An 18,506-nucleotide genomic window follows, 5' to 3' on the forward strand; every position below is an offset into this window, starting at 1 on the left:
CTTCTGTAAAAATCAAATGATGTTTGGGATGGAAGTTTAAATAGATAGCCTCCTCTGAAACATTTGACATTAGAATGCCTATGAAAATTCAACTGCCGATGGCTTATCGTGTTTCAGTAAAACCAGCTTCTACCTCTGATGTTGTACCATGCTCAAGGCACTCTAGTTCAATGCTGTTAAATGAAACACCAATGGGACTTTAACCTGTCACAGCTGATGTGCACCAGGTCAGTCTGATTCAGCTAGACATCACGCTGCTTGGCTGAAGCCACCTAGACAGAGGTTCAAGCAATAAACTTTGCTTTTCTCGTCACTGCTTTGTACTGTGAAAGTCAGTTTAAATGTTTGTTAATATTGAAGCCCACTGTATTTCCTCCAGTTCTGTATAAACTGGTGGTATGGTTATTATTCTAAACAGCTTGAGATGATCTCCCCTTCCCCAGTCCCGGGGGGTGGGGGGGGGGGCAGGGTTCCCTGTCCTTTACATCTGCACCAAGTTTCAACCTGACTACACACAAGCACACAAGCACAAAACTGGAACAAGATTTACTTTGGCCTAACTTATTTGACACATGAAATCTTGCTCCACAATTTGTGACCATTCTTATAAGAGAGAGGCTGGCCATTCTGCCCATTGAATCTGTACCAGTTCCCAGCAGAGCCATTCCATTAATCCAGTTTCCTCTTTGCTGGGCCAATTAACTCCTCTTTAATTGTTGCCTCCACACTAGAGGTATCTTACAGGATGCTGTAAGAATGTTGGTCTCTACAATGTGTTGTGATAAGTAGCTGAATAATATACACCTCATTGCTAATTTGGGGCCTTATTTTTGACAGACTGACTGCTGTTTTCCCACAATGCAACAGTGAAAGTATCCTTTGCTACATACTAATTTATTGGCTATAAAATTTTGGAGTGCTAAAGAGCATGAAACACAGTACATAAATGGAAATTCTTGCTCCTTCCTATTCAGCAATATTTAATAAATGTGTTTAAATTGAGACAGCAATACATAACTAATTTCCTGAACTGTTTGCTTTAGGAGGTCTGTAGTTCAGGCTGTTGCTCTTGTGGGTGATCTCCCTTGGCAGCTATGAAGCTTTCCAAATGACTTCCGCACATTGGATTATTGGGGTGGCATGGTAGCATTGTGGTTAGTACAATGTTTTATAGTACCAGCGATCCAGGTTTAAATCCCGCTGTTGCCTGTAAGGAGTTTGTATGTTTTTCCTGTGGCCATGTGGGTTTCCTCTGGGTTCTTCAGTTTCCGGTTAAATGGTCACTGTAAGTTGTCCTGTGATTAGGCTAGGGTTAAATTGGGGATTGCTCGGCAGCACGGCTCGAAGGGCCAGAAGGGCCGACTCCGTGCTGTATCTCAATATAATAAAATAAATTATCACGAAAGGAACTCAGCAACTGGGACTCTTATCTCCTGAATACTTTGAAATGGAAGCGGTTTCTATCTAAAGAAAAGTAAGGGCATCCTAGTTAATGTTAACCAACATTCACCATTGGCCAAAAATTGTTTCTTCAACCAGTATTTAAGTGGGAAATTCAAATCAACCTAGACTTGATCTTGAGGGCCAAATTTGTGAGAAACTGCATTAAGCAGAGTATATAGTCAGAGTGTACAAACACTAAGGATCACTATGTGCTGAGGTTGTCCCTGTTTCTGGTTTTGAGATGGACAGGTCTGGCCTCATTGCCATGGAACGTTTCATTCTTTGCTGCACTACCTGTACCTCATAGCAGAGTTTCTGAGGAGAAGCATCCTTATCCAGGTCTATGTGGAACGACCCTGGGGTCCTACAGGAGGAGGAGTTTGTGAATCTTGTGGAATGGTTTCATGAGTGAGCCATCAATGTTATTCAGCAGAACACTTTAACACTAGAACTATCAAGTAAGCACTAGGGCCTTGGTTAGCTGGTTAATCAGATCCTTCAGGTTGAATCTTGACCTTACAGACTATTGCTCTTGAGGTGGCCACAGTGAAGCTGGTTGTCACCACCTTCACTTGCCCCATCACTGAACTGTTCCCATAAACTATGGGCTCACTTTCAAGGACTTTTCATCTCATGTTCTCAATATTTATTGCTTATTATTTTTTTTTCTTTTGTATCTGCACAGTTTGTTTTACTTTTGTTGTTGGTCCTGTAGGGTGTTGTCTTTCATTGATTCTGTTGTGGTTCTTTGATTTACTTAGTATGCTTTTCAGAAAATGATGTTGTATATGGTTGTTTATGATGACATACATTACTTCGATAATAAATTTATTTTGAATTTTATAGATTGTGTTTTGCTGAGATGATCTAGAGAGGAATGCAGAGCTTTTCATCAAAATCCATCTCAAGCAGTTGCACATCACAATATTCTGGTATCTACAGGCTAGTCCCAGGAAAACACACCGAGACAAACATCAACTGTTGCTGTAAGAAAATTAAACTGAGAAAAAATGTACTTTGATCTGCTTGAAATTTATCGATCTTCCGGTGCAAGGAGATACACGCAGGTAAGTGCTAATGAGTGGCACTTGCTAACATTCTGAGAGTTTATACAGAGGTCCACTCTGAACCTCAGCGCAGCCATGCCAAAGACCATGGCATCCTGCTACTGGATACTGAGGGGCTGAAATCTATATCATGGTCTCTCAAACAGTTCACTGATGGATTGTTTAAGGATTAGTGATGTTGACATCTTGTGAAAGAATACACAAATTGTTTAGTACAGGGAGTGAAGAAATGATACTGTATGTTCTGATTGCATTCACTGTATATATTATCAATAAAGTAAGTTTTGGAGGAAAAACTCACATGTTTATTTGTCACCATCTTCCACTCAGATCCACTGTTGCTTTGCAAATTAATGAAAATCTAATTTGACCTCAGTTGCCAATATCAATTACAGCAAAAGCAAAGTAACTAGTCTGACCAGTCTTTTGTTCCATTCACTGTCAAGTTCAATGACCAAGAGGAGGCAGGAACGTGGGAACATGGGCCAGAACATCCACCAAGAACTAAGGGGAGCACATGGTCATACAGAAACTGGGAATGTGGGATTCCCCCCACCTTGATAATCGGAAAAGAATCTTTCATCAGATGTGAGGTCCTCTCTGTGTTGTATGTGATGTGCCGGTAATCCATAGCCTTTTCCTGGGTACACCAGCCACCTGAGACATCTTGCAACTCATCTGCCGATCAAACTACCAGCTTTGCAAGTTACGATTCCAGCACTGAATTCAGGCAGCCTTTCACATCTTTCTCTTGGCTACAGCAATAGTCTCGTCATGGGCCAGAACCCAGGGACACATTCTGAAACGGGCTCATCTCCACAAGACCCCAAGAGCAAACTTCAGCCTTTCGGGCCATTGAGTCTATTCCACCATCCGATCACCTCCTACGTGCTTTCTTTCAATATGCAATTCAGGAACTATTAGAATGTCAATTGGCAGTTCAGTTGGAAATGGATGAAAGGTTACAGCGTGATAAAGAAACAAAGGACTGCAGATGCTGTAATCTGGAGCAATGAATCGTCTGCTGCAGGAACTCAACATGTTGGATGGCATCAGGTAAGCAGCCTGCACTGGGAGGGAAGGAGCTTCAGTCTGCCTGCGAACTACGGTTGAGGTTGCTTGCTTAAATAGAGATTAGCAGTGTTCTTTCTAACTGGTCAAATACTCAAAAGATAAAATTAACTTTATCAGTGTGCCCTGAGCTAGATGTTGCACAACTCACAGAACTCAGTACATTTCAGTACACACCCTTTGGACCATGAAGCTGTACCAAACTTTTAACTTTCTCTATCTAATTTATCTAAGCTATGTCCAATAGCTCAGCATCTTTGGCTTTGAATGATAGTGAATTCCACAGGTTCACTACCGTCTGGGAGAAGAAAGCTCTTCTCATCTCAGTCCCAAGTCTCATTCCTTGCAACTAAAGTCAAAATCAAGTTTATTTTCATAGAACGCCACTGCACAGTACTGGCTGTTCAGCACATGATGTTGTGCCAACCTTTTCGCCTACTCCAAGATAAATCTAACCTTTTCCTCCATCACAGCCCTTCATTTTACCATCATCTATGACCATATATAAGAGTTGCTTAAATGCCCTAAAGTGTCTAACTCCACCACCTCCAAGCAAGCAAGCCTAGGCTTTTGCACATTCATTCTTCATGAAAAACACATGACTGTCATTATACACCTTAATTCATCTCTCTGCTTGAATTCACATGGTGCAAAGTGGCAGAGGTAGTTCCCCCCCCCCCCCCCCACATTTCAGCAGCACTTATTCCTCTCAGATCCTGTCCCAGATAAGATCTAATACATTGGCTGCAATAGGAAGTTTTAGAAGGAAAACAACATGACTTTATTCCAAAGCATTTTCCTTTTGTTCAATGGCTTCCTTTACCAGGTGGTCCCAAAAGCCATTGGCATGACACAGTAATTTTGTGCCATCAAAGTCAATCCTATAGGCCTTGCAAAACTACTGTGCCATGCCAATGGCTTTTGGGACCATCTGATGAAGGAGGCCATCGAAATAAAACTGGAGAAAAAGAATCTTAACAAAGACGGAAGTCTCGTCTCGCTCTAAGTAAGAAAAGGAACTCAATTGTAAGCAAGGTGGGAGAGAGAAAACCTGACTAACCAATCAGGAGGAAAAGATGGCAGGAGTGAAAATACCAGACATGCCCAGGCATCATCCCTGATGAAGATAGCAGAGTTTGTCATCAAAACATTGGTTAAAATCAATACTGGAAACCAGAAAAGAGTTTATTCATCATATACACTAGGAAAGCATTAGATCCTTTTTCATTGTTTCAATTATTTAAAATTGTGTTAGCTGATTTTACCTTTCTCTTAAATGTTAAGCATATTTCATATGTTTAAATCCTGTACTTCATTTTTAATTGTTTTTAGTTATGTTTGGATGCCAGACACGTTCAGAGATACTTACAAGTCAAGGCAGTTTTAACATATAGCAAAGCAGAGGTCAGGGCTCTTCTGCCAGTCAAAACAACATATATTCTTTCAAGTCAGTCACTCTGTTGGCAATATTTTAAACTAGATAGTTAGTTGTTATGACCTTTTATATTTATTTCCCATTTTCATGGAGCCTCTTAAATCACAGGTGATGGCTTGCTTTTATAGTCCAGCCTATTGTGACGAGAGTCCTAAGCAAGTATGGTTAGGACCCAAGTACTGGAGAATCCGAGACTAGAATCAAAACATAATATGAGATTGAGACAAGGACAGGGGTCTAATCTAGGCCAGAATCCAAAGCAGAGCTGACGATTGAACACCAAGTCACAGTTCAGGTCCTCTTTAAATATTAAAACCCTGGCACCAAAACATGGCCGTTAATTAGTAGGGCGGGCCTAAATCTTTAAAAGGACTGTACCAGATAACCATATTCCGGAAAGTCAGAGTGTCTAAACCACGGAAGCTGATGTGTTCGGGTGTATATTTTAACACCTTTGTAAGTTCGATTACATGATAAGGAGAGAACCCTCAGCTTTTCTTGATTCTGAAAATCAGGGTTTTAAGTGCAAACGTTTTAATGCCAAATCATGAATATTTCAGTTTATTTACTATGCTGTTGCTCTTATGCTTTCTGAATACTTCTGGCAATATCTCTTTCAGTGTGTTTTACCCTGGAGTTTCATACCTTCAAGGCAAACAGAAGTCAGATCCAGATCAAATACCGATTGACACACACACACAAACACACAGATAGTCAAACAATACTTAATTTAGGCTCTAAGTATCTGTCTGAGGGCCCAATCACTATTCAACTATCCTACATGCTTGGATTGGTCACAAGTTGGGTTCACAGAGTCCAGGGTATTGGGTTTCCTGTACAACGTTTGGTCTCCTGCCTCGCCTCATATGATGCTGGTTCCATATTCACTCCCTTAGTTGAAGCCCTCAAAATAGGCCTGTGCTGGTTGTGGTCGTTTTTGGCTCCACTGGCAATTACTGCATTGCTTTACTGCAGACCACCAGGGTGGAGCTCTGCCTTGCTGATGGGGCTAGTTATAGCTTTTCTAAAGCCTTCCAGAAATTTCTCTCAGCTTGACTAATTGTTGAGCTAGAAGGGCCACTGTTAGTCACTTTAAAGCATAACGAGTCTGTGGGAAATTTTGAATGCAACAATAGAAGTAAGAAAATGAGTCTTCATTGAATCTGTCTCCTTATTTCTCTTTACCTAGAATGGCACTTTTGTGAAATATTCTGTTACTAACCAATGAACTAGAATGTACTTGGTAACACTAAATCTTGCATGGTGTCAGTAAGCTGTGAGCTTTGACTGAAGGCCCGATTCATCTACTTTTGGGGACTTGGATCTTTTACTAATCAAAGAACAGCTTGGTAAATTGGTTTATGGTACAGTGATAAGCTTGACTAACATACCAGTCAAATAGATCAATTCATTACAACTGTGCATTGAGATTGTTCTAAGGAAAAGCAATAACAAAATGCAGAATAAATTGTAACAGTTACAGAGAAAGTAGACAACTTCAGGAAGGGGATGTCGGGGGAACATGCATCAGTCCTCATTGAGGGGTCAGCGGTGGAAAGGGTGAGCAGCTTCCTGGGCATCAGCATCTCACAGGTTCTATCCTGGACCTAACACATTGATTCTATCATTAAGAAGATACACCAGCAGTATATTTCATTAGGAGCCTGGAGGGAATTGGTATGTTACCAAAGACTCCAGCAAGTTTCTCCAGATGTGCCCTGGAGATCATTCTGCCTGATTACGTTACCACACGGTATGGAGGCTCAGATGCATGGGATTGGAAGAAGCTGCAGAGGGTTGTAGACTCAACAACCTCCGTTACAGGTACCATCCTCTCAACCATCATGAGCATCTTCAAAAGGAGATGCCTCAAGAAGGTGGGATCCATCGTTAAGATCCTTACCACCCAGGTCTTCTCATTACTGCCATCAAGGAGAAGGCGCAGGAGTCTGAAGACTCACACTCAACATTTTAGGCATAGCTTCTTCCCCTCACCCTCATATCTTTGAATGGCATAGAAACCCTCAATATCCTTCTTTTGCATAATTTATTTGTTTATTGTAATGCCCCACACTGTACAGATCCCACAAGGCAACAAATTCTATAACACACACCAGTGATAAGACTGTAAGACTTAGGAGCAGAAATAAGTCGCTCTATAACCCTGAGTCTGATTCTGACTTTGATGATAAGAGGTAAGGCCATATTGAAGTAGGCTTTTGAGAGAAAGAGTCCATCTTATCATACCAGGGAATTGTTCAATATCATTACCGTAGTGGGTTAGAAGGTGCTCTTGAGGCTGGTGGTATGTACTTTCAGGCTTTTGTATCTTCAGACCAATGGGAGATGGGAGTAGAGAGAATATCTGGGGTGGGTGAGATCTCAAATTATGCTGGCTGCATAACTGAAGCTCAAGAAGTGCAGACAAGGGTCTATAGACAGGAAGGGTGGACTTGGCCTACCTTCCCATGATCACCAGCTCCATGTACTGGTGCATCACAATGCTTGGGATAGAATCAAATGTAACAGGCAGGAGTTACTTTTATAATTATCTCTACACTCTCCTGTTGATGCACCACATATCTGAAAGTGCACAAAACAATGAAAGAAAAGTAAACTGATATGATTAAAGTTGCTGCATTGTCCACAAATTGGAAGGAAACGTATGAGTTAAAGAATCTGTTCATTAACCTCAATTACCAGAAGAAGGTAATGGCAAACCACTTCTGTAAAAAAATTTGTCAAGAACAATCATGGTCTTGGAAACATGACAGCCTATGTCATACAACACATCACATGATGATGATGATGACCAAGTATTACAAATATCTTCACTCACTCATTGAAGTAAGTACTGCTTTCTACCTTCTGACTTTTTGATTCACCTGTTCATCAGTTATTGGTTAAACTTTCCCAGACATAAAGGGAATAATGGACTCCATGGATCTAATTTATTTTCTGAAAAGTTTTCATCTGCCCGGATATTGATGTAAACCAAGTTGATTACATTCCCAAACCCTCTCAGTTATTAGAAGATTAATGCTCTAATATTTATCAATTACCTTGAAATAGCCTCTAAGGACATATAAAATAAAAGATAAGCTGTTTGTTTCCATTGGCGCTTTGCATCTTCCTATCTTATTCTGCCTTCTTTGCTTATCTATCATTGAAATATCAGCAAAGCTTTTGCTTTGGTTTCCTTCTCACCTTCATGTACCACTTCCACATTACACACTTGATCTTTTTGTCGTAAGGTCACGGAGCAATACAACATGGAAGCAGAGTCTATTTGACCCACTGGTCCATGTTGACTGCAGCATCCTCCCTACTAGTCCTTCCTGCTAGAACCGAGATGAGGCAAGGCAGTGACCTCATTGCCAAGATGAGGAAAGACTCAAAGTTCGATTGATTTAAGTGCCGGAGTGAATTGGAAAGGCCGGGTACAGGCCAAATTGCTGCTCAGCAATGTTTACTCAGCTCTGCGCTAAACTGAGGCTTTGGGTGTGTCTGCACCCACGCCAGACAACAACCCTCCACCACCACTGGCACACCTTGCCTGCCATCTGTCCCACAGCCCTCCTGTCACATTCCACCCTTGCCATTCCCAACATCCTTTGCTCCCACCAGACTTATAAGCTTGCCCTGAGCTCCACGTTGACAAGTACAGTACCGTGCAAAAGTCTTAGTCACCCTAGCAATATATATCTCTGTCCAAGACTTCTGCACAGTACTTTGCATGCACTTGGCACAGCTCACTATGAATGTCTCTCACTTTCTGCATTTAACAACTTCCAGGTTAACTGAAAGGGGCATTGCAGGTAGACAAGATGGTGAAGAATTCTTCTGGCATAGAAACATAGAAAACCTACAGCACGATACAGGCCCTTCAGCCCACAATGCTGTGCCAAACATGTACTTATTTTAGAAATTATCTAGGGTTACCCATAGCCCTCTATTTTTCAAGTGTGGGTTTTCTCTGGGTTCTCCGGTTTCCTCCTACAGTCCAAAGACATACCGATTAGATCAATTGGTCATTGTAAATTGTCCTGTGATTAGATTAGGGTTAGTCTAGTTTGCTGGGCAGCACGGCTTGAAGGGGTGGAAGAGTCTACTCTGCTTTATCATTAAATAAACAGATTTTCTTCTTTACCAAAAATGTTGTATAAATCCAAGTTACTGATTGCAGTTCCCAAACAAAAGAATGCATTCCTGTAACATCTTCAACATCCTTTTTAGGATATCCTAATGTTCAGTACAGTATCACAGCTAGTATATCCCTGCTTCACAGCTCACTTGATCTAGGTTCAATCTGGAGTAGTAGAAATGTATGTGGAGTTCGCATACTCTCTTAATGGCCAAGTTTTCTCTAGGTCCTCCCATTTCTGCCAAATGCCAAGGACAGACGATTGGCAGGTTAATCAACCACTATAAATGGGGTGGCACGGTAGTGTAGTGGTTAGCATAATGCTTCACAGTACCAAGGAACCAGGTTCAATTCCCACTGTTGCCTTTAAGGAGATCGTATATTCTCTCTGTGTCTGGTGCGTTTCCACTGGGTGCTCCAGTTTCCTCCCACAGTCCAAACTGTGGTAAATTTGGTAAGTTAATTGGTCATTGTAAATTGTCCCGTGATTAGGCTAGGATTAAATCAAGGGATTGTTGGGCAGTGCAGTCTATTCCTATTTGGGCTGGAAGGGCTTATTCTGTGCTGTGTTTCAAATAAATTGGCTGATATGTTGGTGAGGGAATGTGGGGAGAAGGAAATGGGATTAATGTTCTATGTCAAGTACAAAATGGTACAGTTTTAAACTAGAGAGAGCAGTTGTTTTGAGTGATTCAGAGTGTTTTTCACACATTGTAGCTGATACCTGGAGGGTACTGCAAAAGGAAGTAGCTGAGCCAACATTCAAGAGGCAAGTGAACAGACACGTGAATGGCAAAGACATAAAGGGCTACAGACCTAAAGCAGGCAAAATGGAGTAGTCTAATAGATACAATGTTAGGCATGGAGTTAATGGGCTGAAGGGCCTGTTTGTAACCAAAGAGCACTTCCTGCAGATGCCAAACTCTCACGCACAGGAAAGTAAAAAATGGCCAGATCACCTGCTTGTAGTACTTTTGGTTGAGGAATGGTTCCCCTGCTCTTCATAATAGGACATAGGAGCAGAATTAGGCCACTCAGCCCATTGGCTCTGCTCCTCATGGCTGATTTATTATCCCTCTCAACTCCATTCTCCTTCCTTCTCACCATAACCTTTGATAACATTTCCACTGGATCGTTTGCATCCATCTGTTGGAGTTTAACATCAGAGAAGAGCACTGGTCAAGTGGAGCAGCTCACCCTTGGTACTGCACCTAAGCCAATTCTGTGGCTAAAGTGCGACCGGATTCCAGAACTTTCACTACGTATAGTAAGATCATTGCCAATTGAAGTACAGATGAAACTGCCAAAATTAGTCAATTATTATATTGCGTAAGACTCAAGCTTAATTGAGGTATGTGGAGTGTCCAGGGTGGGGTAACGTCTCTGGTGAAGGGGCTTGTTGTGTCCATTTTGGGGCAGCTCACTCACCTTTGGTTCCCACCGGACACTCAGCCCTCACCTGTGGCTCCAAGTCACTGTTGGCATGTGACAGTGGCCACACCCCGGTCACCGCTTCAACAGGCGGGCTAAACCAAGTGAGGGAAACCGGCGACCTCATACTCTGCTGAGATAGGGGCATGACTGTCCTAGCAAGTGAAGTCAGCTGAGCAGATAAGATCTACATTGAGATCCAGCTACCAGGAAGGCGGTACTGCAACGCTCCATGGAGAGCGAAGGGCATGACAAGGCACAGAGGATGTCATGGTCATCCACTGCAGCCGAGAAAGACCCCAGTTGTGACGTTTGTATTTACCACTGGATTCTGGGTCGAGGGAGCGAAGCTGCCTCAGTGTAATGTCTTTTCTGCTTTCAAAACCCTCCAGTGCAGGTTTCCTGACATCATCGGACACAAAGGACAACCACCAATGCTTAATTGATGCATTGAATTTAGTAACACAGATGATTTAATCTACACTAACTTATTTTACACTGCCAATTTAATTTAATTTTCATTTTTATATCTACTTATTGTAATTTATAATTTTTATTGTTATGCATTTTGTGATGTACTGCAGCCACAAATCTCACAACATATGCCAGTTATATTAAATCTGATTCTGATGTTTGATTTAAAGATCTACTTGAATATTGCAATGTTTACATGGTATTTCTACACAAATATTTGTATATTTATTTGATCTAATCTCTGAATATGTAGTAAAACCAAAGATGATAAAAGCGTGTGTATGTATTAGGCGAAGATGATCATAGGGGAGTAAGAATTGCCACTAAGTAAAGGTGACAGATGACTTCAGGAGGTCAGTGGTCATTTTGAAATATCAAAGAGAAATAAGGCCTTTGGTATGTTTTAGATCCTGTTATTTGATGCAAATTTTCTACATATCTTCACGTGGCCTTTTCACCTGTGGACATTCTCATGACCCAAAGGTCAATATGACCTATGGTTGTTTTCTTCTGCCTCGAGTTATTCCTGTGATCCTGAGGAAGGCAGGGCTTAGTCCGAGACTTACTGAGGTGGCATTGAATTACAGGCCTAGTTTCCTCTAGGGCAGTGGGGATAGAAGGTAGAACTATACTCAGGAGAGGGTATGGAGACCACCAGGATTTGTGTGATGTTTCCATGCCATGCTCTTTCTCTCCCAGCACAGTCTTCAGGGGTTTTGTACACCAGCACACCACATCAGGAGTCTTTGATGAAGCTTCCAGATGGTGCTGAGGTGACCTGTGAGATTCAGACTTGATGACATGCGTTCATCAAAGCAAATCTCCAGCTTTCCCAAGCTGTATTGTTTTTACCACACCATTAACCTTGAAAGACCTGAGGGAATTTCAAGCACTTTTTCTTTTGCAGTGTCATGGTAATTTTACAAATGAGACTGTTAAATTATTCGGATAGAAAATTGTGGGTTATCTTCAGTCATTTATTTTACCCAGTACACTTATATTCTGCAGCTGTGTACTTATTTTTAGTGAACTGCAAGGCTGTGTTGGTTGTTATTTTAAGCAGCTCTTGCCAAGCCGGCAATCTATATTGATTTGCAGGCCGAACTCTATACTTTCTCCTTTCTGATGCCAACAGATTTGCATTTCAAATGTTTTCTGTTTCTTTTTACCCAATTTGTTTCCTGCTGTGCCTTTTTTCTCTAATTCGGATTTCTTTTACTCGTTTCTTTCCAGATAAAGTTGGAAGTCACGGTTATGAGAGTGAAGGTTTGGTTCGCAGACAGACTTGATAAGACTGTAGCCAGCATCTAACAATCCTTCAGTGGCTGATATGCTATTTTAGTTAAGAGGTTGAACCATATTGCTAGTAGGCTGCTATTAGTTGAATAATTGAGAATGCTCACCTCTTTTCTGTAAGAAATTTCGATATTTCTGCACAGTGAGTGGACAATTGGTGTTACAGAAGTTTTCACAGAGCTGGCAAACTGAATGCAAGGTTACAAGGTTTTGCAGTGTAAGAGCAGTGACTAAACCTTCCTGATCAGAGAGGAGCATAAACTGCTCATAACCGATAAGCCATTTGTGACCCTCGCATACCAGATGTTCATTACACCAATATGTAATTCTATTTAATCATTCCCTAATTTACAATACAGTGGGGATGGAAAGGTGCCCCACAGTCATTTATAATTATAAAATGCATTAATTTCTCATTATCAACAAATAATTTTGACAGCATTGTTCCCAACTGCATTTTGTCACAATTTCCAAATGATGGTTTATATTTCCTGTGCAACTACTTTCTGTCTCCTGACCGTGGTTGGATAGCATTGGCTGACTCAGATTGCTGCCCGACATACCAGTCACACAAAAACTTTGCCAGTTAAGAATGCTGTAGACGTTTGTGCAGTAATTAATAGGTGATGGAGTCATAGAATCATACAGCCCTACAGCATTGAAACAGGTAGTTCAGCCCATCTTGTCAGTGCCGAACTGTTATTCTGCCTAGTCCCATTGACCTTCAGCTGGACCGTAGACCTCCTATCTAAGAACTTATCCAAACTGTTCTTAAATATTGATACTGAGTCCAAATTCACCACTTCCACTGCAGCTCAGTTCACACGCACACCACCCTCTGAGTGAAGAATGAAGAAAGCTCCCCCCCTCCACCCCAGGTTTCCTTTAAAATATTTCATCTTTCACCCTTAACCTATGACCTCTAGTCCTCGTCTCACCCAACCTCAGTGGAAAAAGCCTGCAGCCCTCAGAATTTTGTATACCTCCATTAGATCTCTTCTCATTCTCCTACACTCCAGTGAAAAATGTCCTATTCTATTCAACCTTTCTCTTTTACTTCAGGTCCTCAGGTCCGGGCAAAATCCTTGTAAAAGGTGTAGTAATCAGTTGGTGCAGTCATCGGATAGTGCAACAATTAATTGGTGTGTAATCGGCTGACAAGGTAAGCAGTAAATGTGTTAATCATTTGGTGCCGTAATCAATAATAATTGACAAGTATGCTCAAGACTTCACGCTAAATACTAAGCTCCTGGTCTGCTGGGCACAGCAGATCTCTGTGCTCCTTCATATCTCTTGATGTGGATAGCAGTCACTTCAAACCCACTGCAGATGTATCAACAACATTGTCCTCAGCACACAGAAACATCAGTGCTCCCTTCAACCTCAACACTCCAGCACTGAAGCCCTCCATGATAGGTATCCATGGTAGCAGAGCAGTTGGCGTGACCTTATTACAGCTCAGGGTGCTCTGAAGTTGTGAGTTCAATTCCAGCGCAGTTCTGTAAGGAGTTCCCCTGGGTTTCCCCTGGGTGATCCAGCTTCCTTCCTACAGTCCAAAAACGTACTGGGTAGGTTAACTGGTCATTGTAAATGGTCTCATGATTAGGTTTGAGTTAATCAGGCTTGTGGGATTGATGGGGCAGTGTGGCTTGAAGGAATGGAAGGGCCTTCTCCATGTTGAATTGCTAAATAAATACATCAATCATGGGCTGGGCACAGTTTTCTGTATACCGGTTAACAGGTTACCAAAACCAAATCTCCTTTCTAATGTATGTGATTGCAAAGGACAGCAGAAATAATTCAAGCACGTTTTCAAAGCCTCCCCAGAGATTTGGAAGAATCCAAGTCAGACCTGCTTAAAATGGAGAAGGAATGTACAGAGTGACCTTGAGATCTGTGAGTATATTCACACATTTTTAACCTCTGAGAGAAGAATTCCTTCCTCAAGTTCCCCTTAAATAACTCATTTTAAGGATGAAATATAAAACATTTAAGAGGAACCTAAGGAGGGACTTCTTCACTCAAATCATAGTGCAATTGTGGAGTGAGCTGTCGGTGAAAGTAGTGGATGTGGGTTTGATTGCAGCAATTAAGAGAAGTTTGGATAAGTATGTGGATAGGAGGGGTATGAAGGGCTATGGTCCAGCTGGGGGGTGATGGGACTAGGCAGAATACTAGTTCAGCATGGACTAGGTAAGCCAAGGCCAGTTTCTGGGCTGTAGCGCTCTATGATTATGACTCAATATTCCTTGGGGTGGAGAGATGATGAGTGGAAATGCTAGGAGAAACAAACCACTTCCCAAAATATCCATTCATCCATCCCATCAATCTTCTTCAGCAGTGCCTGTTGCAGAATCACATTGACCATCCCATCTAGTCACCTTTCATTCCTAACAAGTCCATCAGGACCTGGGCAATGCCAACATTTATTGCCCTTCCCTTATTTCCTGTGGAAATGTGGTGGTGAGCTGCCCTCATGAACCACCACTGATCTTCTAGTGATGGTATTCCTACTGTTCTGTGAGTAAAGAAGGGAGTTCCAAAACTTAGGTGCTGCACTAATGAAGGAATTCTAATATATTTCCTAATCAGCATAGGGTGTGGGAGTTGGGAAGGAACGTGCAGGTTATTGTGCTCACACGCAACCGAAGCTTATGTTCCTTTTCAACATTCAAAGTATATATATGTCACCATATGCTACCCTGATTTTCATTTTATTGTGAACATTCAGAGTAAATACTAGAAATACAATAGAATCAATGAAGGACTTCACACAAGATGAACAAATAATCAATGTGCCAAAGTCAACTAAGTGTGCAAATACAAAAAGAAGAAAATAAACAAAATAATAAGCAAACAAACAAATAAATTTATAAATAAATAACTATACTCAAGAACATGAGATGAAGAATCCTCGAAAGTGAGTTGAGAAATTGTCCATATGTGGAGGAATCAACTCATTATTGAGTTGAATGAACTTATCCCCACTGGTTCAACAGCCTGATGGTTGAGGGATAAAAACTATTCCTGAACCTGGTAGTGTGGGTCCTGAGGTTCCTATACTTATTCCTTCCTACTGATGGTAACAGTCAGAAGAGAGCATGACCTGAGTTGTCTGGGTCCCTGATGATGGATGCTGCTTTCCTGCAACAGCATTCCATGTAGATATACTCAAAGGTGGGGAGGGCTTTACCTGGGATGAACTGGGCTGTATCCGCTACTTGATGTAGGCTTTTACATTCAAGGGCATTAGTGTTTCCATTCCATGCCATGATGCAACCAGTCAGTGTACTCTCCACTGTGCATCTATAGAAGCCTGTCAAAGTTTTAAATGACATGCTGAATCTTCGCAAACTTAGAGGCTGTGGATAGAGATTTTGTGAGATACTTTAGGAGTAAGTGATAAATGACTGTGCTCTGAATTTTACAGATATGGGGAGGGAATGAATTTTTGTGTACTTTAAGGTGGTTGTGGGACATTCTTTGTCCTGGGTGCTGTTAAGTTTCTTAGGAATTGTTGGAGCTATATGCATTCCGGTGTTCAGGAGTACACCTCTGCATTTTCGATGAGTCCAACAGGTGGTTCTAAAAGGTGATTGTGAGTCAAGTGCTGCAGGATAGTTCGCTCCCATACTCATCCTATAGCAGAGAATTAATGTAGCTTGGCATATCGAATTTCTGATCAATGATTTCTCCCAGTAACCAGCTGGTGTGGTAATCAGTTAACGATCAATGTTGTTTTTGGTTGGTGTGGTAATTGACTTCCTGGTGATGGGATGAGGACTTGTCTCTACCAAAGAAGATGTAAGGTGCTCCTTTCCTCTGCCAGCCTGCAGGTTACCAGTGGGCAAGGTGTGGCACCTACTTAGCCCCTCAATTAGCATCACATGAAGCCATGGGAGCAGGTGGTGGATGGTCGTATGAGCAGCTGGTCCTGGTTATGTGACCACTGACATCAGGCAGACAATCTCTGATGAGTATTGATAATGATGGGGGTCACCTGTCCTGTAAAGACACTGCCCAGAAGAAGACAATGACAAACCACTTCTATAGAAAAATTTGCTAAGAACGATTCTGGTTCATGATCACCCATGTCTTACAGCCCGGCACATTACGATGATGATGGCAATTGACTGAAGTGGTAATTTGTTTTTGTTGTAATCAGCTGGCAGAGTAACGTGCTCATGTGGTAATCACTTCGTTCAAAAAGCAGTTGGTGTTGCAAACAGGAGAACCGAACATAGCCCTAGAATGGGAGAAGCACACTGTGGAAAAAAGGGACAAAGCAGGGGAGCCACGAGGAGAGAAGACCAGAGAAATGGAAGGATTAGGGCCATTTCAGTCTGTAAAACCATGTAATCGTGGGGTGGTCTGAAAAGCTTTACATTTCTTATGTGTACTGCTGGAAAAGTGCGTTATCTGGCCAAACTTCTAGTCTGTTACACAGTGTTGAAGGAGCTGTAATGGCATGCCAAGTCTCAATTACAACCGAATAAACATGCAGGCCCTGAAAGAATAATTGCATGAGTGGAATCCAATTCCTTTACCCAGAGGGTAATGAATCTGAGGAATCATTTACACAAGGGGGCTGTGGAGGCTCAGTTGCTGAAGACTGACCTATTTTTATATGTATATTAAGGCTGTCAAGGGAATGGAGTTGCTGAAATGTGGTGTTGAAATAAAAGATCAACCATAATCGTATTAAACATTCGAATAAATTTGGATAGAATAGCCTAGTTGCCGTTTCTGTTTTTTTCTATGTTCTCTAAATTCTCAAAATGATTATTTCAAAAATCTGAGCATCTGTAAAAAACTTAGTACTTTAAGTACCTAAAATTTTGTTTATTATATATCAGCTTGTACTTCTATCTCAGGTATGTATTTGGATTTTTGTTTCATTCTTGTTAAAATGTTATTTAAGTCTCAGATTTCCTTTTCCTAAGCCCCTTTTATCAGTATTCATGATCCCTGAACCGAATCTAGAAGGCATTTAATGGGTTGTAATTGGGTCAGTAAAGAGAACCACAGGAGATGTTACGATCAATGCTGCTGTTCTAAGTTTCCACATGACAAAATCACAGAACTTTACTGCACCGAATATCTACTCACATTGCCCTAATCTTTGTGTGTAAAGTGACAGGAATTACAATTTTTACAGGACCACCATTGAGAGTGTCCTGACCGGCTGCATCACCATCTGGTATGCCTCTGACTGCAAGTCCCTTCAAAGGGCCATGAGAACCGCTGAGAGGATCACTGGGGTCTCTCTCCCACCCATTCAAGACACTATCAGGAGTGCTGCATGAACAGGGCCCTTAGGGCCTTAATGATCCCTCCAAATGGTCCCACAATCTCTTTGACACCCCCTGCCCCACCACCGCCATCAGGAAGCAGGTACTGTAGCATTAGCCCAAGGACTGTTAAGATGAGAAACAGCTTCTTCCCTCAAGCCATGGGACTACTGAACCCCTGACACTACCCAAGTCTCATCACATATGAAGCTCCAGTAATATTATACTGTTTGCTTTTTAACTTGTATCATATATGCACCTTATATATGTCATATACATATATGTCAATCTTCCAGAATATATTTTATTATTTTTTTCACTTACTTGTGGTAATATTACTTTATATGTTATTTGTGTGACTATATGTATTGTGTTTTGCACCCAGGTCTGGAGCTACGTGGTTTCATTTGCCAGTGTATATGCATTTGGTTGAATGACAATAAACTTGAACTTTAAATAGCCAGTTGATCAGGCAACATCTATGGAGAGAATAATAATATTTCAAAGCTCAAAGTAGTTTTACTGTGTGGTATACAACTCTGAGATTCATCTTCTTCAGACAGCTGCAAAAGAAAGAAAACCATGGAACCAGTTCAAAGAAAAATGTCAACCACCCCCCCCCCCACGTGCAAAAGAAAACAAATCATGCAAACTGCAACAAGAAAAAATGAGTGAAAACTCAGAATGCAAAAACACAAAATCAAAAGAGTCCAGGCAAATGACTTTGGAATAATGAAGATTAGAATCTTCTATTATAATCTGTTGTTCACTTTTCAAATACCTATCTGCTCCCCTTTAAAATAAGTCATTGAGACGAGTTCACAATGGAAGCTCTAAAGAATTGTGCACTTAAT

At 41.4% G+C, this 18,506-nt stretch overlaps 1 long non-coding RNA gene across 1 annotated transcript in view; it reads left to right on the top strand.

Annotated features, from left to right (window-relative positions):
- The window catches only part of LOC132393744 (uncharacterized), a 40,409-nt gene extending 26,886 nt beyond the window's left edge, over positions 1 to 13,523 (top strand). The window contains exon 3 of the long non-coding RNA XR_009512068.1: positions 13,424 to 13,523. This is a non-coding gene — a long non-coding RNA (uncharacterized LOC132393744). The remainder of the gene's footprint in view (positions 1 to 13,423) is intronic.
- The last annotated feature ends 4,983 nt before the right edge of the window (positions 13,524 to 18,506 follow it).

Source organism: Hypanus sabinus, chromosome 5, assembly GCF_030144855.1.
Source record: "Hypanus sabinus isolate sHypSab1 chromosome 5, sHypSab1.hap1, whole genome shotgun sequence".
NCBI lineage: Eukaryota > Metazoa > Chordata > Chondrichthyes > Myliobatiformes > Dasyatidae > Hypanus > Hypanus sabinus.